The 23,129-nt window shown below is 30.6% G+C and overlaps 1 pseudogene; it reads left to right on the forward strand.

Moving 5' to 3' along the window:
* Nucleotides 1-22,726: 22,726 nt before the first annotated feature.
* Nucleotides 22,727-22,844, forward strand: LOC112471555 (annotated as a pseudogene).
* The last annotated feature ends 285 nt before the right edge of the window (nt 22,845-23,129 follow it).

The raw sequence follows: 23,129 nt of genomic DNA on the forward strand, positions 1-23,129 counted from the left end.
TTATGGTAATGACTCTTACTCTTTCAAGACTCAGTTATTTTTCCATTTCCACAAATTTTCGGATGGAAAATAAAGTAACAAAAAAGGATTTCAAGCTATCACTATTTTATTTGTTCATTTGTTTGTTTGTTTTGGTGAAGCCAGGAAGCAAAGAGTTTTGTCCTCGTGACTTCTACATCGTTTGAGTATCATTAGAATATATTATCCACATTAAAAGTCAAGATTCACTGAGCCTTTAGGGATTCATTCTTTCCAGTATGAATAAAATACCTGAGATGTGTGAGACAAAAGGTAACATAGGTAAAGTTATACAATGTGTTTATTGTGGGGGAAGTTGGCAGAACAGCCCTAGTGAATATTGTTTCTTTGTTTAACTAAACCTTTCCAAGCAGTTTCTATGAAAGTAATTTGAAGTTTTTCCTATTAAAATCTTTAAAATATTTAAGTACCAATAAAGTTGGAAGGATTTGGAGACTGAGAGAGTCTCCAAATTTGGCACAATGTTACCCAGTGTGGATAAATATATCCAATAGAAGAAGAAATAAGCATGAAGTAAATAATAAGTCCTCACTAGGATAATCCATCGTAAAGTTAATATTAAGTATTCTAATTTTAGAGAATTATGTAATTCTAATCATTTCTATCTACTCATCGCAGTATAGACAATTAAATATATATTTTAATACTCTATTTAAGTTGATAATTCAATTGTATTAATTTACTATTCATAATTATGAAAATATTTTAAAATTCACTTTCATCTTCCTATTAAAAAAAAAAAATTGGCTTCCCAGACAAGAAAAAGCTAAAGAAGTTCATAAGAGACTCACTTCAGATGGAAAGATACATACAAACTGAAAGTAAAGAAATGGAAAAAAATAATTTATGAAAATGAAAACAAACAAACAACACCAAAAAAAATATTTACACTAAACAGAACAGATTTTTTTTTTTTTTTATAAAGCTATAAGAAGAGAAAAAGAAGGACTCAGGAATTCCACTCTGGGTATTTATCTAAATAAACTCAAAATAGTACTTTGAAGGGCCCCATGAATCCATGTTTTCATTGCAGCATTATTTACAATAGCCAAGATATGAAGGCGATCTAGGTGTTCATCAATGAATGAATGGATAAAGAAGAGATGGTACAAGTATACAGTGAAATATTACTCAGCCATAAAAAAGAATGAAATCTTGCCATCCGCAACAACATGGATGGACCTAGAGGGTATTGTGCTGAGTGCAGTAAGTCAGAGAGACAAAGACAAATGTCATATGAGTTTACATACATGTAAAATCTAAAGAACAAAGTAAATAAACACAACAGAAACAAACTCATAGATACAGAGAACAGTTGCCAGATGGGAGGGAGGTTGGGGTGGAGATGAAAAAGCAGAATTAAGTACAAATTGGTAGTTACAAAATAGTCATGGGGATGTAAAAATCTATAACATCTATACCAAATAATAAGGAATATAGTCAATAATATTGTAATAACTATACATGGTGTCAGATGGTACTACATTTATTGGGTGATCTCTTTGTAAGTATATGAATCATTGATCACTATATTGTACATCTAAAATTAATATAATATTGTATGTCACCCATAATTTAAAAATAAAGTAAATATAATAACAAATATTACCACCATTAAGTTTCCTCCATATATTTACTACTTCTAGAAGCCCAAATCCCTTTTCTAGTCACTTCACCAGAGTTTATTGACCTTTGTTAAAACAATAAATAAGCACCAAAGTCTAACCATTACTTTGAGTTTTTCAATTCTTTTCTATGAAGTCTTCATGCATGTAAAAGTATTAACATAAAAGTTGTATGCTTTTCTTCTGTTAAAAGACAAACAAACAAACAAAAAACATAGCTTTACTATTTACCTAATCCAAAGCATTAAAAGTTTCTTTTTATGCAAATCCAAAAAGGAGATTTTTAAGCAAGTCTCAACAATGGTGCTGAAATTTTAATTCAAAAAAGATGCATAAAGATATCTGGACTTGAAGACTTGAGCTGTCATGTTTTATATAAGATAATGTATAAAATTATACAAACCAACCTTCAAAAAAGGTTTTTGTTTTTATTTTTGGAGACTGTGACTCTTTCTTTGTAACTTCAGTATACCATTGTTTATTGGTAGCATATACTGCTTAGCATTTTTCTGCTCCACTAATGTTGTTGCCAGTACACAAGATGACTCAGGAGCTCTACCATGAACTTTAAAATGATCTTTTAAGTGAAATTGTCTTTTGGTCAATAACCTTCTTTATAACCTATTAATTGAAGAATATCCATAGGTGCAGATAATGTATACAAGCTTTTCAGAATTTCCTACAATCTGAAACCTATGGAGATACTTACAGTACCACTATTCTTTATATGGCATTATTATATAAATTTCTGTATTTTTATATTTAGTTGTAAGTTAGTGAATGAGTAATATATTTTCTATTGCTGCCATTAATTTTCCAAGGGAATTTGAAAAGTATATTTATTTTCTTCATAAAATAGAAAATACACTTTCCTAAGTTTTTTTCTTGAGACTTTTATTATAATTTTATCTTTTAAAACTGTATGACATAATTAGATGTCAGTCTGTTTCACTGAGATATAAGCAAAAATGTTAACTAGAATTAAAATAAATAATATGAACCGGCAGCAGGGACCAGTAGTCAGGGCAGAAAGCAGAGAAGCGTGATGAGACAGCTGAGAAACAACAGTTGATTTTTACCAGCCCCCCGTTCGCAAAACTGAGGTTGAGCTGCAGCCCCCAACTCCCAACCCAGAAGGCCCCTCCTTGCATGCCTTCCTAGATCGATTGCCAACCAAAGTAAAGAAAACAGAAACACAAGGACAAAGAATCAGTGGAAACACTGAGCTAACAGAAAGCAAAAGATAAAATGGCTATAAGAAGACCTCATATTTCAATAATCACCCTAAATGTAAATGGGCTGAACTCACCAATAAAAAGGCACAGAGTTGTAGAATGCTGCCTCCAGGAGACACATCTCAGCTCCAAAGACAAATATTGACTCAACGTGAAAGGGTAGAAAACAATATTTTAAGCCAATGGCATTCAGAGAAAAGCGGGAATAGTGGTACTAATACCGGACGAAATAGACTTCAAAATAAAAAAGGTAAAGAAAGATACTGAGAGATACCTCATAATGATAAAGGGAATCATGCACCAAGAAGACATAACACTTATTAATATCTATGCTCCCAATCAGGGAGCCCCGAAATATTTAAAGCAATTACTAACAGAACTAAAGGAAGAAACAGACCAAAACACTATCGTAGTAGGGGACCTAAATACTCCATTGTTGGATATGGACAGATGATTCAATCAGAAAATCAATAGAGGAATAACATTCTTAAATGACACATTAGACCAACTGGACATAATTGATATTTACAGAGCCCTCCAACCCCAAACAGCTGTTTATACATTCCTCTCTAGTGCACATGGAACATTCTCAAGAATAGACCCTATACTGGGACACAGAGATAGCCTTGACAACTATAAGAGAGTTGAAATGATATCAACCATATTCTCTGATCATAATGCTTTGAAACTAGAGATCAACTGCAAAAATAAATCAGGAAGAACCACAAATACATGGAAATTAAACAGCATGCAACTGAAGAATAACTGGGTCACAGAAGAAATAGAAAGAGAGATCAAAGATACATAAAAACGAATGATAATGATAGTACAACATATCAAAACTTTTGGGACATGGCAAAAGTGGTCATAAAAGTAAAGTTACAGGCCTAATTCCAAAAACAAAGACAAGCCCAAATAAAGGACCTAACACTTCATCTTAAAAAACTAGAAAAGAAAGAACAAATGAGGTGTAAAGTCAGCAGAAGGCAAGAAATTGTTCAAATTAGAGCAGAAATAAATAAAATTGAAAACAACAACAAAAAAATAGAAAAATTAAATACAACAAAGAGCTGGTTATTTGAGAAGGCTAATAAAATTGATAAACTCCTGGCTAGACTCACTAAAGAAAAAAGAGAAAGGACAAAAATTAACAAAATCAGGGATGAAAGAGGGGCAATTACAACTGGCATCGCAGAAATACAAAGAATTATGGAAGAATACTATGAAAAAGTATGTAACACCACCATGTTTCAGGAATTTTTTTTGCTTTTTCCTAGTAAGTTGTTTGTATTTTTATTAGAGAGGTGTAAAAATTACATATATAGTCCTTTGTATATCTTATTACTTTGAGAAACAAGGGACTTAAAAGAATGATCCAGAGTTTATCTTTTCATCTTATTTATTATCTTATTTTTCAACCAGACTTCTGCCAACAACATTGCCTAAAGTACTCTAGTAAAAGTTGCCTATATATGTATAATTTCTTATCCAACTGAAACCTTTCAAACTTCATTTTCTTAATCTTGTGAAATTTATGAAAATTAGTTAATCTTGCCTTTCAAAATACTCTTCTCTCTGGGATTTCAGGAATTTATCTTCTGTTTCTTTATTCTTACCTCTTTTACTCTTTTACTGACTGCTTATTTAAAACTGGTATTTAATTAACATCTCAGACTTCCATGGGTCTCGTTGTAATAATTACCACCACCCTAATTTTTCTACACTTCAGACTTCACTTCTCAGCTCAAAACTGTACATCAAGCCACACATTGGACATTCTCATCTAAGCATCATAGGAAAGGGTCAAATTTAGTATATTCACAACTAAATCTATTATCATTTATAATAAATTATATTCCCAATTTAAATACACCAATGAACATGTCACCATTCACCCTTTCATTTAAGATGTCATTCTTTCCTAAACTCCTATATCCAATGAGCCTCCAAAGCCTACAGTTTATTCAGGAGAAGTGTTTAATTTCCTCTTTACATCCCCACAAATATTGAAATAGTCCGCAGGCAAAAATTTAAGTTATAGAATTATGTGCCAGAAAAAATGAGGAAGTGAAAGTACGATTAAAAGATGTTGTGAGATAAATTGACAAGCTTTGAAGATGTAAAATAGTGAGTTATCAACAGAAATAGGACAATAGAGGGAGACTAAAGAAATGTTTTGGAGATGAATCAATATGTCTGGTGACATTTGGAATAGTGTACACCAGTAAAAGGAATAAAAAATATTGAGAATGACTTCAACTTTATTTGATAAGATCAAAACATACACATTAGAAGAAAAGTCAAGAGAACAGAGGATGAATCTAAAGTATACTGAGTATCTACAATAGGCAACACTCCAGGTTATATTAAACCATTTTCTCAATTACTTCTAACAATTATAAAATCAGCTGTTGATGAGCCTGTTTTATTGTAAAAATAAATTACATCGCTGAGCTGTCGAACTGCTTCTCAAAGTCACATCACAACTAAGTGAGTAAGTTGTAATTCAAGCAAGATGATTGTGATAAAAGAGGCAACATTATTTTTCCTATTCTTCACTAAATGTAAAAATAATATATTTAAAACAAAATATTTATTTAACATATTTTCATTAATTATAAATATGAGAAAACACATATAGTGAATCCTCAATATCCCAATAGAATTTTCCATGATAAATTGCATTTTTATATCAGTGATGAGCATTACATATTCATGCAAATTCTGGACATAGTCTCATAATTTGTAAGCAGTAAGTACTGAGTACAATATTTAATAAATGAATAAATATTCTGCCTTATATATCATGTTATATTTATGCACATTTAAAAACATTAAAATTATTTAAATAAAACCAATTTTGCAATTTAGGGCATTAACTTTATTTTTTTGTTGTTTTATTTTATTTATTTCATCATTCTCAAATAAGCACTGTTGCTTTGTGCTGAGAGGCAGGGGGTTATAGATATTTTAAATGCATTTGAGTATGAGATCAGCTATGTGTCTGGGAAATATTTCTATTCCTTAATGCAAACTTTATGTGAGCATAGAAGTCAAAGAATTTTAAAAAATTAATAGTATCTTAAAAATCTATAACATCTATACCAAATAATAAGTCTCTATCATTTCCATTCCACAATTTTGTCATACACTTGATTATAAAAGGAGGCAGAGGTTAGGTGTGTGCTGTTGTGGGCTATTACCAATGGTATGCTATCTCATGGATTTCAAAATTTTTCAAAAAATAATATGATCGTTTGGTTGCCTTACTATGTCACTCTTAATTCTAGTAAATATTCATTTTGAAAAATACGCAATTAGACACTCTTCCATCATAGTAAGTCATTTCATTAATTAACTTTTTAACAACCTACTCTGTGATGGTCACCAAAATAAGAAGTGATGAACAAAACTGCCATAATCTCTGCCTTTAAAAAGGTTTACTGGGAAACACAGATAAAAAAGAATTACAATTTTTAAATAATTACTTATATGCTTGTGCTCTAGAGAAGTGGTTCCAAACCCCTGGGCTGCAGACCAGTACTGGTCCGTGGTCTGTTAGGAATAGGGCCGCACAGCAGGAGGTGAGGCCAGTAAGTGAAGCTTAGTCTGTGTTTGCAGCTGCTCCCCAGCATTAGCATCACGGTCTCAGCTCCACCTCAGATTATAAGGCATTAGATTCTCATAGGAGCACTGGACCCTGGTGCCAAAAAGGTTGGGGACTGCTGCTCTAAAGGGCGTGTGTACAGGGTTTTGTATATGTCTAAACTCAGGAAAAGTAACTTAACTCTGAGGTGTAAGAATCAATGGAAAAAGGTTCCTTAAGGAAAATATTTTTAAGACTAGATCTAAATGATAAGCTTAACAAGGCAGAGAGAAAAAAGACGAATGTTTCAGATATGTGAACACTCAGAGCTGAGAGAGAGCATGACGGATTTTAGGTACTGAAGAAAGTGATCATGATGAGTTTTAGGTATTATAAGAAGTCTGAAATGGCTTGAGAAAAGAATATAAGTATAAAGTATTTTCACTTAAATCAACATTGGATATTTATTGGAGTACTGAGCCGAGGAATGATATAAAGAGGCTTACATTTTAGGAAGTCCACATTGGATTAGAGTTGGAAAGTGAGTGGCTACGTTAAGATCAGTTTTAATACTACCAGTATAGCCTGGTTTAAAGTAGTATGATAGTAATGAATTTTCACAGAAATTCTGTAGCCGAGAATATTCAACTTTTTTTTCCCCCCTCTCAAATTGAAGCAATATTTCTCTAAGAGCGAGCACACAGCTAAATAAATTTACTAGGTTCTTTGGCAGTTAGTTATGGCCATGTGACTATGTTCCAGCCAATGAGATATGTGTGAAAGTGATTGGCACCTATTCCAGCCTTGGCTCATAAACCTGTCCCACCTGTGCTCCTCTATGCTTCCCCATAGGAAATGCAGGAAACAAACTGTTGAATATGGCAGAGCCTACATAAAGTTGGATCACTGTCAATTTTTTCACCCATCCAGTATTATTAGGAGAGCAAATATGTTACACATTTAGAGCCAACTTATTACATCAGTTAGGCTATGCTAACTCATATACAACCTAAAACTTAATTTTAAAAATAAGTTGATTTTGTATAAAACAACTTTAAAAATGTTAAAGTTAGTCATGTGTCACCTTTTTTTCTGTAAGGTAATAATTATTACTAATCTTTATTAATTAGTGACATGATGTTCCACCATGCTCTTTATATATATTGTTCAGAATATGCCCTTATGTCATTTTTCAAAAGTCAGCTTTACTGGGATAAAATATACTATATTATTTTCCTAGGAATGCTGTAACAAATTACTACAACCTGAGTGGTTTACATAAATTTATTCTCTTACAGTTCTGAAGGCTAGAAGTTTAAAAACAAGATGTCAGCAATAATGGTTCTTTCAGGGTTTTCTGAGGATGATTTTTGTCCTTGCTTCTCTCAGTTTCTTGTAATTGCCAGCGATCTCTGGCATATCTTGGTTTACAGCTACATCGCTCCCATCTTTTTTGCCTCTCTTATCACATGACATTCTCTCTGAGTGTCTGTATCTTATGCTTTCATATGGCTTTCTTATAAGGACATCAGTTATTTAATTTAGGGATATCTTAATTCAGTATGACTTCATCTTAACTTGATTACATCTGTGAACAAAGACCCTATTCCCAAAACATATTGCATCCACAGTTACTAGAGGTTAGGATATGAACATTTCTTTTTGAGGAACACAATTCAACTGACAACATATACATAGAAAATAATTCACCAATCATAAAAATATAATTCTATGATTTTTACTAAAGAAAATAAAGTATATAAATATCATCATACTCATGGTATAAAATACTTCATCACTCTCAACAGCTTTCTCCTGACACTTTGCAGTAAAGACAGCACTGATGCTAGTACCTAACAATCACTAATCTGTTCTCTCTCACTATAGTTTTGCCTACTCTAGTACGTCAGAGAAACTTATAAGAATGTGAAGCTCATGCTACTTGCTCCTTTTTCTCTTGTCAGAGTCTCACGTCTTCTACCAGTAAATGTGAAACCACAATAGGTTAACCTAATAGCTTGCAATTAGGATAAAAAACAGTTTTTTCATAATCTTCTCTGTCGATATTTATTCCAGTGACTGATTTTTTTTTAAATTGATATGCCTTGGGCTTTATTATTGACCCTATTGTTTTTTTGTTTTGTTTTGGTTTTTTTTTACTGCTGAAATGACTCCTATCAAATTCTACAGCTTTCTTACCAGCAATTTTGCTTCAGTCTGATGTTATTTTCCAGCCCCCTTTTCCTTATTATTCAAGTAATTTTAAAAGTTATTGTAGCAGAAGGAATAGAAAAGTTGAGGGAGAACTTAGATATTTTAATAATAAATTGGCATGCTTTTGTCATTATTGAAGTAGATTGGGAGGGGAAGAAAGAGAAAAAGAAAGAGACAGAGACAAACTGAAAAATGACTGCATGTTTGTTTGATATGATATAGGTAATTAGATTAGAAGAGAAAATACATTGAGAGAACAGATTTAAAATGTAAGAAAAACCTGCTAGTCCAGGTTCTTCTACTAACATTTTTACATTTATTTCTCATAATAAAACAGAAAGTAACTCTCAATATTATTTTTTTTCAGTTTAAGAAGATACATTTCTGAACAGTTAAGTTACTTGATTTTACTCCACTCTTAAGTTTATTTCAAATTGGATTCAGCCATCTGAAAAAAAAAAAAAATAGAACCAAACTAATAATAGTTTGTCTTTCAACAATAGCTTTTAAGATTTTTCATTATGAAATATAGCACAAAGAAAATACACAGAACAAAAATGTACAGCTCAATGATTTTTTAGAAAAGGAAAAGTTAATTCACTCACATAACCAGAACACAGATACAGATATAGAATATTGTTACCTCTCCCAAAGACACTTCAATTATCATTCTTAATTTCTACATCCTTCCTCCCCTCCCTCAGAGATCAATATTATCCTTATTTTATGGCAATAATTTGTGTGCATGCCTAAGTATAGCTTTATTTGGCCTGTGTTTTAGAGCTAATATAAATTTAATCACCCAGAATATATTATTTTCTGTCTGGCTTCTTTTGTTCATTAAATATGTGTGAACAATTATTAATTATAAATGCCTTGTGTGTGTGTGTGTGTGTGTGTGTGTGTGTTTTCAGCATAGTATTTCATTGTATATATTTACAGCAATCTATGTAACCTACTCTTTGTGAATATTTGTGTTTTTTTCAATTTCTTGTTTATTTTAGTGTTCCCATGAATATTCAGCTGTAAGAATTTTGGAGAATATATACATGAATGTCAGCTGGGTAAATACCTAGAAGTGGACATGCTGGTTCATGGACTATTTGTATGTTCAACGTTAGTAGATAATGCCAAATAATTTTCAAAAGGAAATTTTAACAATTTATATTCCTTCAAGTAGCATATGGGTATTCTTGCTGCTCCATATTTCCTCATCACCTTGTTAGAATTTTTCTTTTCTTTCTATTTTAATATTGGTAAGTCAGTTGAGTACACTTTGGCATTTCTGTGATTATCTAAGAATTCAGTTCATTTACATATTTATAAGAATATGAATTTTTTGGCTGTTTAGAATTGTTTAGCTGTGAAATGACTCTTTATGTCTCCCGGGCTTTATGTTTCCCTGGGTGCTTGATAGTTTATTGCTTTAAAATAATACTTTGTGCAAGCTAGATATAAGACTTTTATAGGTTATATGAGCTGAAAATATCTTCTAAAATAGGGCAAATTGCATTTTCACTCTCTTAATTATGTATACTGATGAAAAATAATCTTCAATTTTATGAATTAAATTTATTAATATTTTTAAATGATTAGGAATTACATTTGCCATTTTTTTATGCATCTCTGAATTCGAGTTGCTAATATATTGTTTAGGATATTGACATCTATTTTCATGAGTGATATTGGTGTATAATTTTATTTTCTTATAATATTCTTCTTATCAGATTTTAGTAATAAGGTTATGTGAGTCTCAATAAATGTTTTTGGAATGTTTCCAGTTTTTTATTCTCTAGGTTTTTGCAAAAGTAGCAGAATTTATCACTTATATATTTGTTGTAGTTCGCAGGTGGAACTGTCTAGACCTAGAGCATAAATTGTGGAGAGATTTTAAAATTACAGATTTAGATTCTAAAATTATATATAGCTATTCTTTTTGTATTATTCTGTTCTGGTATTTTCCTAGGAAGTCTTTTATTTCATCAAATATTTAAAATATATTGATATGTAGTTGTTTATAATTATCATCTTTTGCTTCTGGTTCTTTTATTCCTTTACTTCCCTAATCTTATTCTTCAACCTTATATATTACTTTCCACTGTTGTTAATTTAAACCACCTTCACATTTATCAGATTTGACTAAATTTGCATTCCTTGAACTTACACTCTCTTTGCTTCTTTCCGTAGAACTTATTATTCTCCTTAGTCTGGACTCCTACAGGACCCTCCTTTTTGACAATCTGTGATACATCCTTCACACTGCCACTAGAATAATAAAAGTAAAACACACATATGATTGCTATTTTTTAAAGGCTAACATTTCTCAATTGTCTACATTATAAATTTTAGTAAATATTCCATTGGAATTTGCTTTTCACTGCATTTTTACCTATTTAATTCGTATTCTTACTTTGGTTCAATATAGACTTACTAATCTCATCCAGGACACATTTGCTGTCTACTCTCTTACCTACCAGGTTAACATAAGGCTTTTCTTGTCTCTATATCTTTATCAGTGTTTACACTATACCATTGTATCAACAGTGTTTTATTGTAAGTTTCTGTTTGTATGACCTCTCCATAAATAAATAACTTAGTTTTTTGCATTATTTATCATCATATTTATGATTTCTATCTTAGCAATTCACATCGCTGAAACCCTGACGTACTATTTATTAATATAATAATTGAATAGATGAATGAATATAATATTTAATTTTAATCTGTCATTCTGATAATATAGCGGCTAATGGCAGAACAGTGTTTTGCTTAGTACTAAATGTACAAAAAGAATAACAGTAAAGGGAATAAAGCCAACATATTTCTGCTTTTATTTTGTCCACTTTGTAATAGTAATATTATCATGTGGTAGTTTAAAAGTTATCGAGCATGCCACATCTCTAAAAAGTTTCCTGAGAAATAAAGGCAGACTATCAAATGTGTTTGGAAATTTTAAATTTTCTACATGTGTGAAGTTAGGTTTTGGAACATCTGTATTAATACTGTTACTGAAACATGTCATCTCCTGCTACTTCTTTTTCAAGCAGTTAACAGAGATACTCTTCTGGAGAGTTCATTTCCATTGGACATTGTCCTTGTAGCTATTCATTGTATAAGCTAACTAAGGATTGCACCTGATTTTTATATTTAATTGTTCTTTGTAATTCAACTTATTTTTAGATAATCTTTATTCATTTTCTCAGAAAAATTATCTTTACATAGAGCACTTGTGAATGAATTTCAAAGAACTTCAGAAATTTAATGCTTAATTATTGGTATCCTATTTGCAAATTCTCCCTAAACATCCTTTATTACCACCACTTCTTAAGTACTAGTTTCATTTATAAAGTCCAATATGGATATTGCTTCCCTCCACAACATTCTCTACCTCATTATCAAAGTGCACATCTCTTCATTCTTCTGCTTAAAATAATTCAGTGGCTCTCTATCACTTTCAAATTAAGATGCAAATTCCTGGGCATAACACACAAACTTGGTCATATCTCAGTCTTTTTCAAAACCATTCTAGCCTCATATTTTTTCTATATCATAGACACATTGGAGAAGCCAAATTTCAAGAGTGCTTATTCTTTTCTTGTCTTTACCCATGCCTTTCTCTCTGCTTTCATTTTCTGACTAACTTTAACATATGTTTGAAGGATTAAACTCTTGGAGGGTGGATGTCTTTGCTAACCCACTGATTTGCATTAAATGTTCTTCCTATGACTTCCAGTAGAACACTGAATGTCACTGTGAGTATATAAATTATATCATAATGATCAGTACTCCTTCCAAAATCTTATTCAACTCTGCACCCCTAGAACCAAACAGAGTGCTAGGAAGTGCAATTATTTTGTTAAATGAATGAATGAATATACCAGATTTGTGAGCATGCACTTACATAGAGCCCTTACTGTTCTGTCAGGTAACTAGTTTCCCTGTTCCTTCTTTTCTCACTCTTCTCATTATACCACAGTTACCATCCTGTGGATACATGTTTCATTTATGTGCCTGTTGTCCCTAGTAGATTTCTGCAGTTCACCCTCAGTGCTCCTTAGCATCTGCTAGCTTCCCTTCAGCTCCTAGTTTAAATAATGTTCCATATGCATTCTTCAAGGTTTATTGATTCTGCTCTCTAGAGAGTGCCCTATACTTCAAGTGAAGAATTTAAGAATATGGGAGATCATTAAAATAATTCCTGTGTTTTGGCCAAAGTTTGGTTACGGTACTGTAGCTGTTTACAGATTTCAGCCTGGAAGCAAAGTTATATAATAGAAGAAATTGAAGGTAAGCATCTGAACAACAGATTAATAGAGGAATTTTCTGGGTCTTAATTTTAATCAGTTTATTTGCCACAGGAGAATAGTGTTTGAAGTCAAGGTTTAAAATTTAAGTACATATTAATGAATTCATTATTGCAAAGCGTAGATTTTGAAAATAAAGCTAACTTACAGGTAAAACAAACACAAAATGTGAGGAGAGACTTGGAACCAAACTGATATAGTGATATAATTTTATTTCTGTTTTTCATAAGTGCTACTGACTTTATAAAATGTCTACAATACTTTCCCGAAAGTTTACATATCATTTATCATTATATCTCAGAGCTTTAGATAATTAATATAAGTATACCTTCAAAATCTCTACCTCCAGCTCAGAACTTTACCCTGAGGAAGAAATCTTTTTCTAAAAAAAAAAAAAATCAGAAAATATCCAAATGATTGTCCAATAAGCATTTCAAACCTAACATGTCTACTACTGAATTTGTGTCAGCATTCTCTCAAACCTTCTCTCGAAACTTCCAGCAACTGTGGACATCACATATAAATCATTTCCCTCTCTGTGTTATATAATGCACCCTTTTGCCATCAAATTTGACCAATTTCACAGCAATTCTTTAGTGTATCTCTAGCCTAATTATTAGAAATTTTAGTGATGCTCTCATTTTTACTTCAATAATTGATACACACTTTTGTTTACTCTGTTCTTCAGGTTAAACTTTTAGAAATCACTTTTATTTTCAATTATTTCTTCAACCCACATTGAATCTTTCAGTGACTCCTATAGGCTCTATTTCCAGTATATATTCCTAATTTGACCACATTTAATTATTGGTATTGGTAAACCAGTCCAAGTCATTATTCTCTCTCATTAAAGTGACTGCAATAGTTTCCAAACTGGTCACCTTATCTTTACTCTTGTCCCATCACTCTTGTCTACCAATCTGAAACACTGTCCTAAAGGATAAACCAGATTATAATTTCTATAACTTGCAATATGTTTATCTAAAATAGTTCTCCCACCATACATGTTGATATACTAGATAAAAATACATGTAAATTCTTTAAAATATATAGCTGATATTTTAAGAAAGGTAAAACACAAAAAGGCCAAATATAAAAAGTGAATGTGAAACTAAGGAAGTACATTTGCATTGACACTCAGCTGCCTGTAGGCAGGGGTGGGGTGGGGCATTTATCAATCTTTGTAACCAAGCTGCTTACATTGAAGGATCTGGGGGGAAGGAAGCCACATTTTCAGATTGTACAAAGTACAGAAAAATTAGAACCTGGCTTTAATATAAAAAAGCTAAAAAGACTCCATCTTTTGTGAGAAATTATAGAATAAAATACAATCCATCAAAGGAAATGACAAGAACACATCTTTGTCTTATTTTATGCTTTATGTGGAAAAAAACTCCAGCAACTCATGAAAATCATCAGCACAAACACTGTTTGTTTGGGATATAAATTTGTTATAGTTTTGCCAAGCAATGCAGGCTATATAATTGGCAGAGAAGTGGCTCCTCTAGAGTACACGTCAGAAGGAATGCAGAGCACTATGGAGAGGCCACACTCTCCAGGTGAGACTGCAGATCATTTCATCATTGAAGAACTGCCTGAGATTGCTACTAAAAACAAAACAAAACAACAATAATAAAACAGAGAAACCAACCAACCAAGTATCGTAAGTAATAATAAGCAGTAAGAACACACAACAGCAGACACCTACTCAAACTCTATGTAATTAATATAATAGCTATCATTTGATCAATGTGTATTGTGTCACAGAGTTCTTTACATATTTAACATTTAATTCTCCAAAGAATGAAGATATTGTCAATGTGCAAGTTTCCCAAATGAGAACAATAAAACAGATGAGTTTAGAGAAGTTTCTCTTTTCTTATATAAAACAGAAGTTAATGTATTCGAATCCGGCATTCTTGCTTTTAAGCACCATGCTATGATGCTTCCTATTAGATCAGTTACTGACTATATTAGTATATTTAAAAAGATTAAAGTATTAAAGATGAACCTGGAAACATGAACAAGAAATAAGAGCTTGTCACCAAAAAAAAAAAACTAGAATTTTAAAAGAAAAAATAATTTTGAATAAAAATATTGTTGACAAGATTAATCTTTGATTATAGAACTGAGTTCATTATTTATTTAATAAAATAGTTTTTTAAAATTTATTGATAAGTCAGGCCAATCTAATAACCATGTTTTCCCTTTGAAACACGTTTCAGCCTTGACTGGTTTTTTTTTATTAATTTATTATTATTATGGTGACATTAGTTAACAAAATCTAGTAAGTTTCAGGTATACAATTGAACAGTAAGGCATATATATATATAGTGTGTTCACCACCCATAGTTAAATTTCTTTCTGTCACCATATATTTGACCCTTTTTACCCCATCTTCTCTCTGGTGACCATGAGTCTCTGGTGTCCATGAGTCTGTCTGTCTGTCCTGTTTGTTTGTTGCTTTTAGGTTTATATCCCATATATAAGTGATATGTGGTTTTCAATTTTTTTCTGTCTGGCTTATTTTGCTTAGCATGATTATTTCAAGGTACATCAATGTTGTCACAAATGGCAGAATTTCATCTCTTTTTATGACTGAGTAATATTCCATTGTATATATGCGCCACAACTTCTTTAGCCGATCATCTGTTGTAGAACATGTTGTAGAACATGTTGGTTATTTCCACGTCCTGGCCACCATGAATAATGCTACTATGAACATCGGTGTGTAAATATCTTTTCGGATATGGATTTTCAACTCTTTGGTGTAAATACTCAGTATAGAGATTGCTAGATCATATGGTAGATCAATTTTTAGTTTTTTTTTGAGGAACCTCCATACTGTTTTCCATACCAATTTGCAGTCTCACCAGCAGTGTGTAAGGATTCCTCTTTCTCCACATCCTCTCCAACATTTGTTGTTACACGTCCTGTTGTTAACAGCTATTCTAATGGGTGTGAGATGGCACCTCATTGTGGTTTTGATTTGCATTTCCCTAATAGCTATCAATGTTGAGCATCTTTTCATGTTCTTTGGCCATTTGTACGTCTTCTTGGGAGAAGGGTCCAGGTCCTTTGACCTTTTCTGATTAGATCATTTGTTTTTTTGTTGTTATTGAGTTTTATGAGTTCTTTGTATATTTTGGATATTAGGCCCTTAATGGAGGTGTTGCTTGCAAATATATTTTCATTCGAATAGTTATTATTTAATGGAATTTAAGGCATTAAAATTCGTACATTAACATGAAATGGACTTTTCTTTTTTTAAATTCTGACTTAAGGGTCAAGGAAGAAAACTGTGACATTGAACATTAGGCCCAGACTGCCTGGTATTCTGATGAAACTGAAACCTGGGTTTTCTTAGTCTTCTCTAATTCTTTTAGAGTCCTTGGAGCTTTTGCTATGATGTTAGGTAACCCAAATAATGAGATTTTGAAGAAAAATTTTCCTGTATAAGTCCTTTAGGAGTTGGCATTCTTTCTTTATTTTATCAGTGTGGATGTTTACAATAATTTATGGTGTCTTAAGAATTCCTGCAAAGTATGTTATACAAAATATTTATTCAAATTCCAATATCTTGAGGTAAATATTGACATTACAGAGGGAAGCCATCCTGGGCTAAAGCTGCTGAGGTTACTCCAAGTTTCTCTAGACAGAGAAAAACTTCTAGCTAAGACTGAACATGGTAAGACCTTGAAGATAATAATTTTTTACTTTAATTTTTTTAGAACTTTTAACTAAGAAGATAAAGAATGTTTGATATCAAAGTAATTAATTTGGTCTTTAAACTAAGATTTTTGAATTTTTATTTCTTTAGCATTCTAACCCTCCTCCAATGTCATAATGAGAAAAACAGTTTTGTTTTGTTTTGTTTTGTTTTTTTGAGATAGGGCAATGCTATATCCTTAGCATGTAATTATCGGAATATCTTACTGTAATTTAATCCTGTTGCAAAATTTCTGATAAACATTATATTGCTAGACATAATTTTACATGGGGACTAGAAAAGTGTTGAGTTTAGTTGATTAAACATATTTACTGTTCTTAAACCTAATGACTTAAGAGTTAAAAATCAGATTGACTATTGGAGAAAAACACATATTCTTCACACCTAATAGTTTCTTACATTTGGAAAAACATTCAATAAACTAAAACTTTGTAGACTCTATCAAATGCCTTTTGAAAAATTTCCCCATTTGTTTTATATTAATAGAATATTGACAGAGCAAAAATGGATTTACATATAATATTTTTGAGTTTCAGTAATTATTTATTTCTTGTTTCAGAAGGATTAAGACAACATGCAAAACAAGTCAAAGAATCTCCTTAGTGTCTTGCTAAATCAAAGTATTTGTATAGGTCCTCAATTTGGTCAATCAAAGTAAAATAAAGTCAGTTTTGGAAACATAATACTCTTTCTTGTAAATTTAGTGAATAATACTAAATGGAAACTAGATCCCAGTTAGTACCAGGAAAGATAAATTTCCTTAGCTTTTCAAGACACAGTCAACTGTAAACTCTCTTTTATGTTCTGGTACTGCTTCTCCATAGAGAATAGTGTGTTTAAAAAGATAAAATTAAATAACAAAAATCTGAAGAGGGTTTTTTTTTTTTTTTTTTTTTTGGTCACTAGAAATTCAAATTTAGGCTGTTTTGTGAGCTTTTATTTTCTTGATTAATTCTGTGTGTACTATGACTAAACGGATTCACAATGTAGTTCACTATTTCTTAACAGAGAAGTATTTTTATCCCATATATTATACTATACTTTCATATTTCTTCTGGAGACTATGTTTTCTCCTTTACAAGGCATAAATCTGGATTTCTTGGAACGACATTCCACAAGATGAGCAATCTAAGTTATTTAGACAATTTTTATACTAATTATCTCATAGAAATATCTGAGAAACAATACAATAATGGCTAAATACGTTTATGGATTATTGAATGCATAAATATTCAATATGGGCCTCAGGTCACATTTCCATCTGCAGAACATATGTCCTCAAACTACCATGAAAGTTCAAATTCGTTGATACTCTCCAGATACACTAGGAAAAAAGACTATGCAATGTCTTTTTTCTTTTTAATGTCTATATTAAATTTTTGATAATACTTTTTAGTTATTTTAATTCATTTTTCTGTAGAACAGAGAAAGTTTTTGCTTATTGATGCCTTATTTTTATATGTTTAAAACAGTCTTTGTGAGACATTCATCTGAATATGTTATTACTATCAGAAAGATGAGAATTTTTAATAGGGGTGTTTAAGTTAGATAGTTCAGGTAAAATCAAACACTGGGCATATAATGTCAGACTAGCTACCTCATTCCTATGTAAAGAATGAGGATATTATAAATATTACCATGTATACTTCTGAGAAGTGAATGCAACAATCCATATTAAGCATTTAGCAGAATTATGGCTCCTAACACACATAAAAATTTCAGCTTTCTTTGTTCATAAATATCCACTGTGGAGATGTTTCCTATATAATATCCTTTGATTTATTTTGTCTGAATTTCTACTATTCAAAATTTATTGATTTGTAATGACAAAATTTTTATTAACTATATATTTACTATAGTTCAACACAAAAAAGTTTCTTCTATATGCTAATTTTATTAGTATTGAGTTATCTCTAGAACCCAATATTCTATTAATAAATTAAGTGAATTGGGGACTCTCATATGTTTTCTGCTCATAATACATTTACATTATATTTAAAAACATTTTATAAAAACTTTTTCTCAAAATACTGAGAATATATTTCATAAAAGATATAGAGAAGAATTTAGCTATATTAGAGAGAGTGTTTATGTGGGTAATATTAAAAAGTCTATTTAGAAACAGAAAAAAATCTCAAAATATTTCCATTTGATAAATCCATTTAAGAATTTAAATACATTCTTTGAATGTTCCTTACTTCATAGACACAGATATGTGCCTGAAAAAAACTTGTTTTTCTTTTTTAATAAGGTAGACTTTAAGCGTGAGTCTTTTATATAAGTAAAAAACGTGTGTCCACAGTGAGTGTTTTTCATATTTACATCTCATTAATTTAATTAAGAAGACAGGTTGGGATACTTCTAGCTTGTCTTAGCATTCAAGAAATAACTAATGTGTCCACTGCTACCTCACATAGCATTATACTACTGTATGTCTTTCTATATTACACTATTGCTGGCTCAATATATTAATTTAAGGAATATTGTTATGTATTCAAATCTTAATGGAGATTTCATTGTCTAAATGCATCAATTTCTACATATTTAGAAAGACAGATTATTTTGGAAGCATATATACATATATGAAAACACTCGCAACTCTATAAAAAACATTAATACAACAACTTGTTCATGAAAGTCAAATAAGTCTTATAATTTTTAATATTTAATTAAATTTATTATTGATTCCTAATATTTAATCAAATACTTTATAAGGAGTATTAATTGGGAATAAATTTATTATTAAGTTAGTATTTCTGTTTTATATAGTTCTGTAGGTAAGAATTAGTAAGCAAAGTTTTTGAGAAAATATCACTATGACTCAACATCTCTCTTAAAAGTGTAGTAATAAAGACATTTTGAAAAAAATAATAAAAACATATAAATGATGGATAAATTATAGAAAACATTTTTAAAACATTTTTGAATTCATAAGGAAGTTAAATAAAAATAACTAAAAGGAAGTTAGCTAAAAATAACAAAATACAATAAAAAAGACAGACTAAAACTAGTGTTCTTTGAACAAAGAAGCCATACATTTTGCATTTTTTAACAGTTTTAGGAACATAAATGTGTAAATTAATAACTTCACAGGGAATAGTATTCTGGTTCTTGGATACCTATATAAACATATCTCTCAACGTATGCTTAAGATTTATAGAGATTAAGTACTGGTTAATCTGAGTTTGCAATAAAATTATAGTAACAAATGCCGTGAGAAAACTATCTGCCATAAGCATGAGTTTATGATAAATAACAGTACATGATAAATATGTAACCAAATAATATAAAATTAGAAGTATGAAATATAGATTATAAAGTAACTATGCAGAAAGTTTTAAAAAATAAAACCTACAAATTTTTTAAATGAGCAAGAAAAAGAGACAACAGAAATTTAGAATATTACCACATTCTTATATTTAGAAATAAATCAATTTAAACTTCTAGTGATTAAACATGTTGTCATCAAAATAAAAACAAAACAAAATATCATATAATCTTCAGATGGTTTAAAAACCAGATTAGAAACAATATAGAAATGCACAGCTCAAAGAAGAGAAAAATATAAAATTGAGGTAGATACACATTAATGTAAGAAGGTATATAGTACATCTAATCTGAGTTCCAGAAAAAATAAGTGAATAAAGATAATAATGGGAAGGCTATATTAAAAAATGTGGTAAGAATGTTCAATATTGATAAAAGATATAAATCTCCCATTTCATAAAGGACACCAGATTTCAAGCAGAATAAAGAAATTCATGTTTAAAGAATATCAAAGACATGATCTAAAAACAGTCAAATAGAAAATATTAATTGCATATAAAAAATGAATATTAGATTGATAGCATTTTTCCAACATCAGAGGAAATATTAGATTGCTAACCTCAAAGTGAGAAGAGAAAATACTTGTCAATGTAAAATAATGTACCTAGGAAAACTATCAATATTGAAGGGAAAACAAACATTTCAGGTTAACTAAAAACCATTTAGCAGAAAGAGGTTTTTAAAATTATTTCAATTATTTTATTTTTTTAATAAATGGCTTTCTAATAAAAGTATTTCCATATGAACATTCAATTTCAAAACTTTCAATATTATTATTGTACTCTACTGCCATTGATTACATAACACCAAGAACACTGGATATACAGAATACATAAATGTTCTATGCACGACCTTTTGAGCCTGGACCTAATATTGTGCATCAAATGTTTCTTTCAGTTTTGGGTAACTTGCTGGATAATTGGCTCTATCATTTCTATAGACATCAGTGATAGGTTAGAAGAAGTATTAGAGCAAAGGTCATTGTTGAGAAACAAGAACATTTCTGGTAGTATAAAGAAATAGTCCTGCCTCCCAGGCCATATTTACAACCATCATTGTTTGCTTAGAAAACTATTAATTTAGCATTTTGTTTCTTACCCAAAGTGTTTATATCTTTAGGGTTAGACATGCCAGCAACATCCAAAACAACAGAATAAGAATGTTGTATTAATTTTACTGGATTATGTTTTCATAGAGAAAGTGTGAGATGGGTGAATAATAAAATACACATGACTTTAAAACATAAACTAATGCAGTTAAAGCATGCTTAAAAGGAAATTTAGAGCAGCGGATGTATATATCAGAAAAAATGATCTAAAATTAGTAATCTAAGTTTCCACCTTAGGAAATCAAAAAAGAAAAAAAGAGCAAATTGAATCCTAAGTATGTAGAAAAAAAAAATAATAATTAGAGCAGAAATCAATGACTTTGAAAACAGAAAATCAATAGAAAAAATCAATAAAACCAAAGCCAATTCTTTGAAAAGATTGATAAAATTGATAAGCCTCTAGCCAGGTCACCTAAGAAAAAAAGAGAGATGATAAAAATTACTAATATTAAAATGAAAAAGAGCATCGCTATAGAGTCTAAAGGCATTAATGGATTAATAAGAGAATACAATGAACAAACATGCCCATAAATTTGATAACCTGGATGAAATAAACTAATTTCTTGAAAGACACAAGCTAAACAAACAAGACACTAACACAAAAAGAATACAATAAAACAGGCTTATCTCTATTAAGGAAATTGGATCCATGTTAATAAACTTCCAAAACAGAAACAGCAGGTCCAGATGTATTCATTGGTGAATTCTACAAATTATTTACAGAGAAAAATTCACCAATCTCTAAAATTTCATTCAGAGGATAGAAGCAGAAGGAATATTTTCTAACTCATCCTTTGAGGTCAACTTTACCCTAATAACAAAACCTGACAAAGGCATTATAAGAAAAGAAAACTAAATGCCAATATCTTTCATGAACATAGATGCAAAAGTCCTAAACAAATTATTAGTAAATCAAGTCCAACAACGTATAAAAGGAATTATATACCATAACTAAGTGGGATTTATCCCAAGAATGCAAGTTTGCTTCAAACTTAAAAAAAATAAATAAATGTAATGCATCATATCAACAAACTAAAAGAGATAAATCAAATGATCTTTTTAGTTATGCAGAAAAAGTTTTTGACAAAATTCAATACCCATTTAGAATAAAAACTCTCAATTAACTTGGAATAGAGAATTTCCTACTTGATAAAGAACACCTACAAAAAGTTACAGCTAACATTATACTTAGTGATAATATATTTGAAGCTTTTTCCACTAAGATCAGGGACAAGGTAAGGATATCCTCTATCACCACTCTTTTTCAACATTGTACTGGAAGTCTTGGATAATCAGGTGAGGCAAGAAAAAAAAAAAAAAAGAAAGCGTACAGATTAGGAAGAAATAAAACTTTGTTCACAGACGATGTGGTCATCTATGTATAAAATTCAAAAGAATCAACAAAAAACTTCTTAGAACTTTTGTCATTATAACAAGTTTATAGAATACTGGCTAACATACAAAAATTAATCACTTTTCTATGTAACAGCAATAAATGGGCAAATGATATATAAAATTAAAAAGACAGTACTATTTAAATTAGCACCCCCCCACCCCAGTCTACGGCCATGCCACCCAGAACGTGCCGATCTCGTCTGATCTTGAAAACTAAGCAGGGTTGAACCTGGTTAGTACTTGGATGGGAGACCACCTAGGAATATCAAGTGCTGTAGGCATGAAAAAATAAAAATAAAAAATAAACTAGCATCCCTCAAAATAAAATATTAAGTTATAAATCCAAAAAATTCATGTGTGAGATCTGTATGAGGAAATCTACAAAGCTCTGATGAATGAAATCAAAGAAAAACTAGATAAATAGAGAATTTATGTACATGAATAGGAAAACTCAATATTATCAAGATGTTAATTTTTCTCAACTCGATCTATAGATTCAGTGTAATCCCAATCAAAATCTAATCAAGTTATTTTTTTATTTTTGGACCTACAAACTAATTCTAAAA

Source organism: Pteropus alecto, unplaced genomic scaffold, assembly GCF_000325575.1.
Source record: "Pteropus alecto unplaced genomic scaffold, ASM32557v1 scaffold57, whole genome shotgun sequence".
Classification (NCBI taxonomy): Eukaryota; Metazoa; Chordata; class Mammalia; order Chiroptera; family Pteropodidae; genus Pteropus; species Pteropus alecto.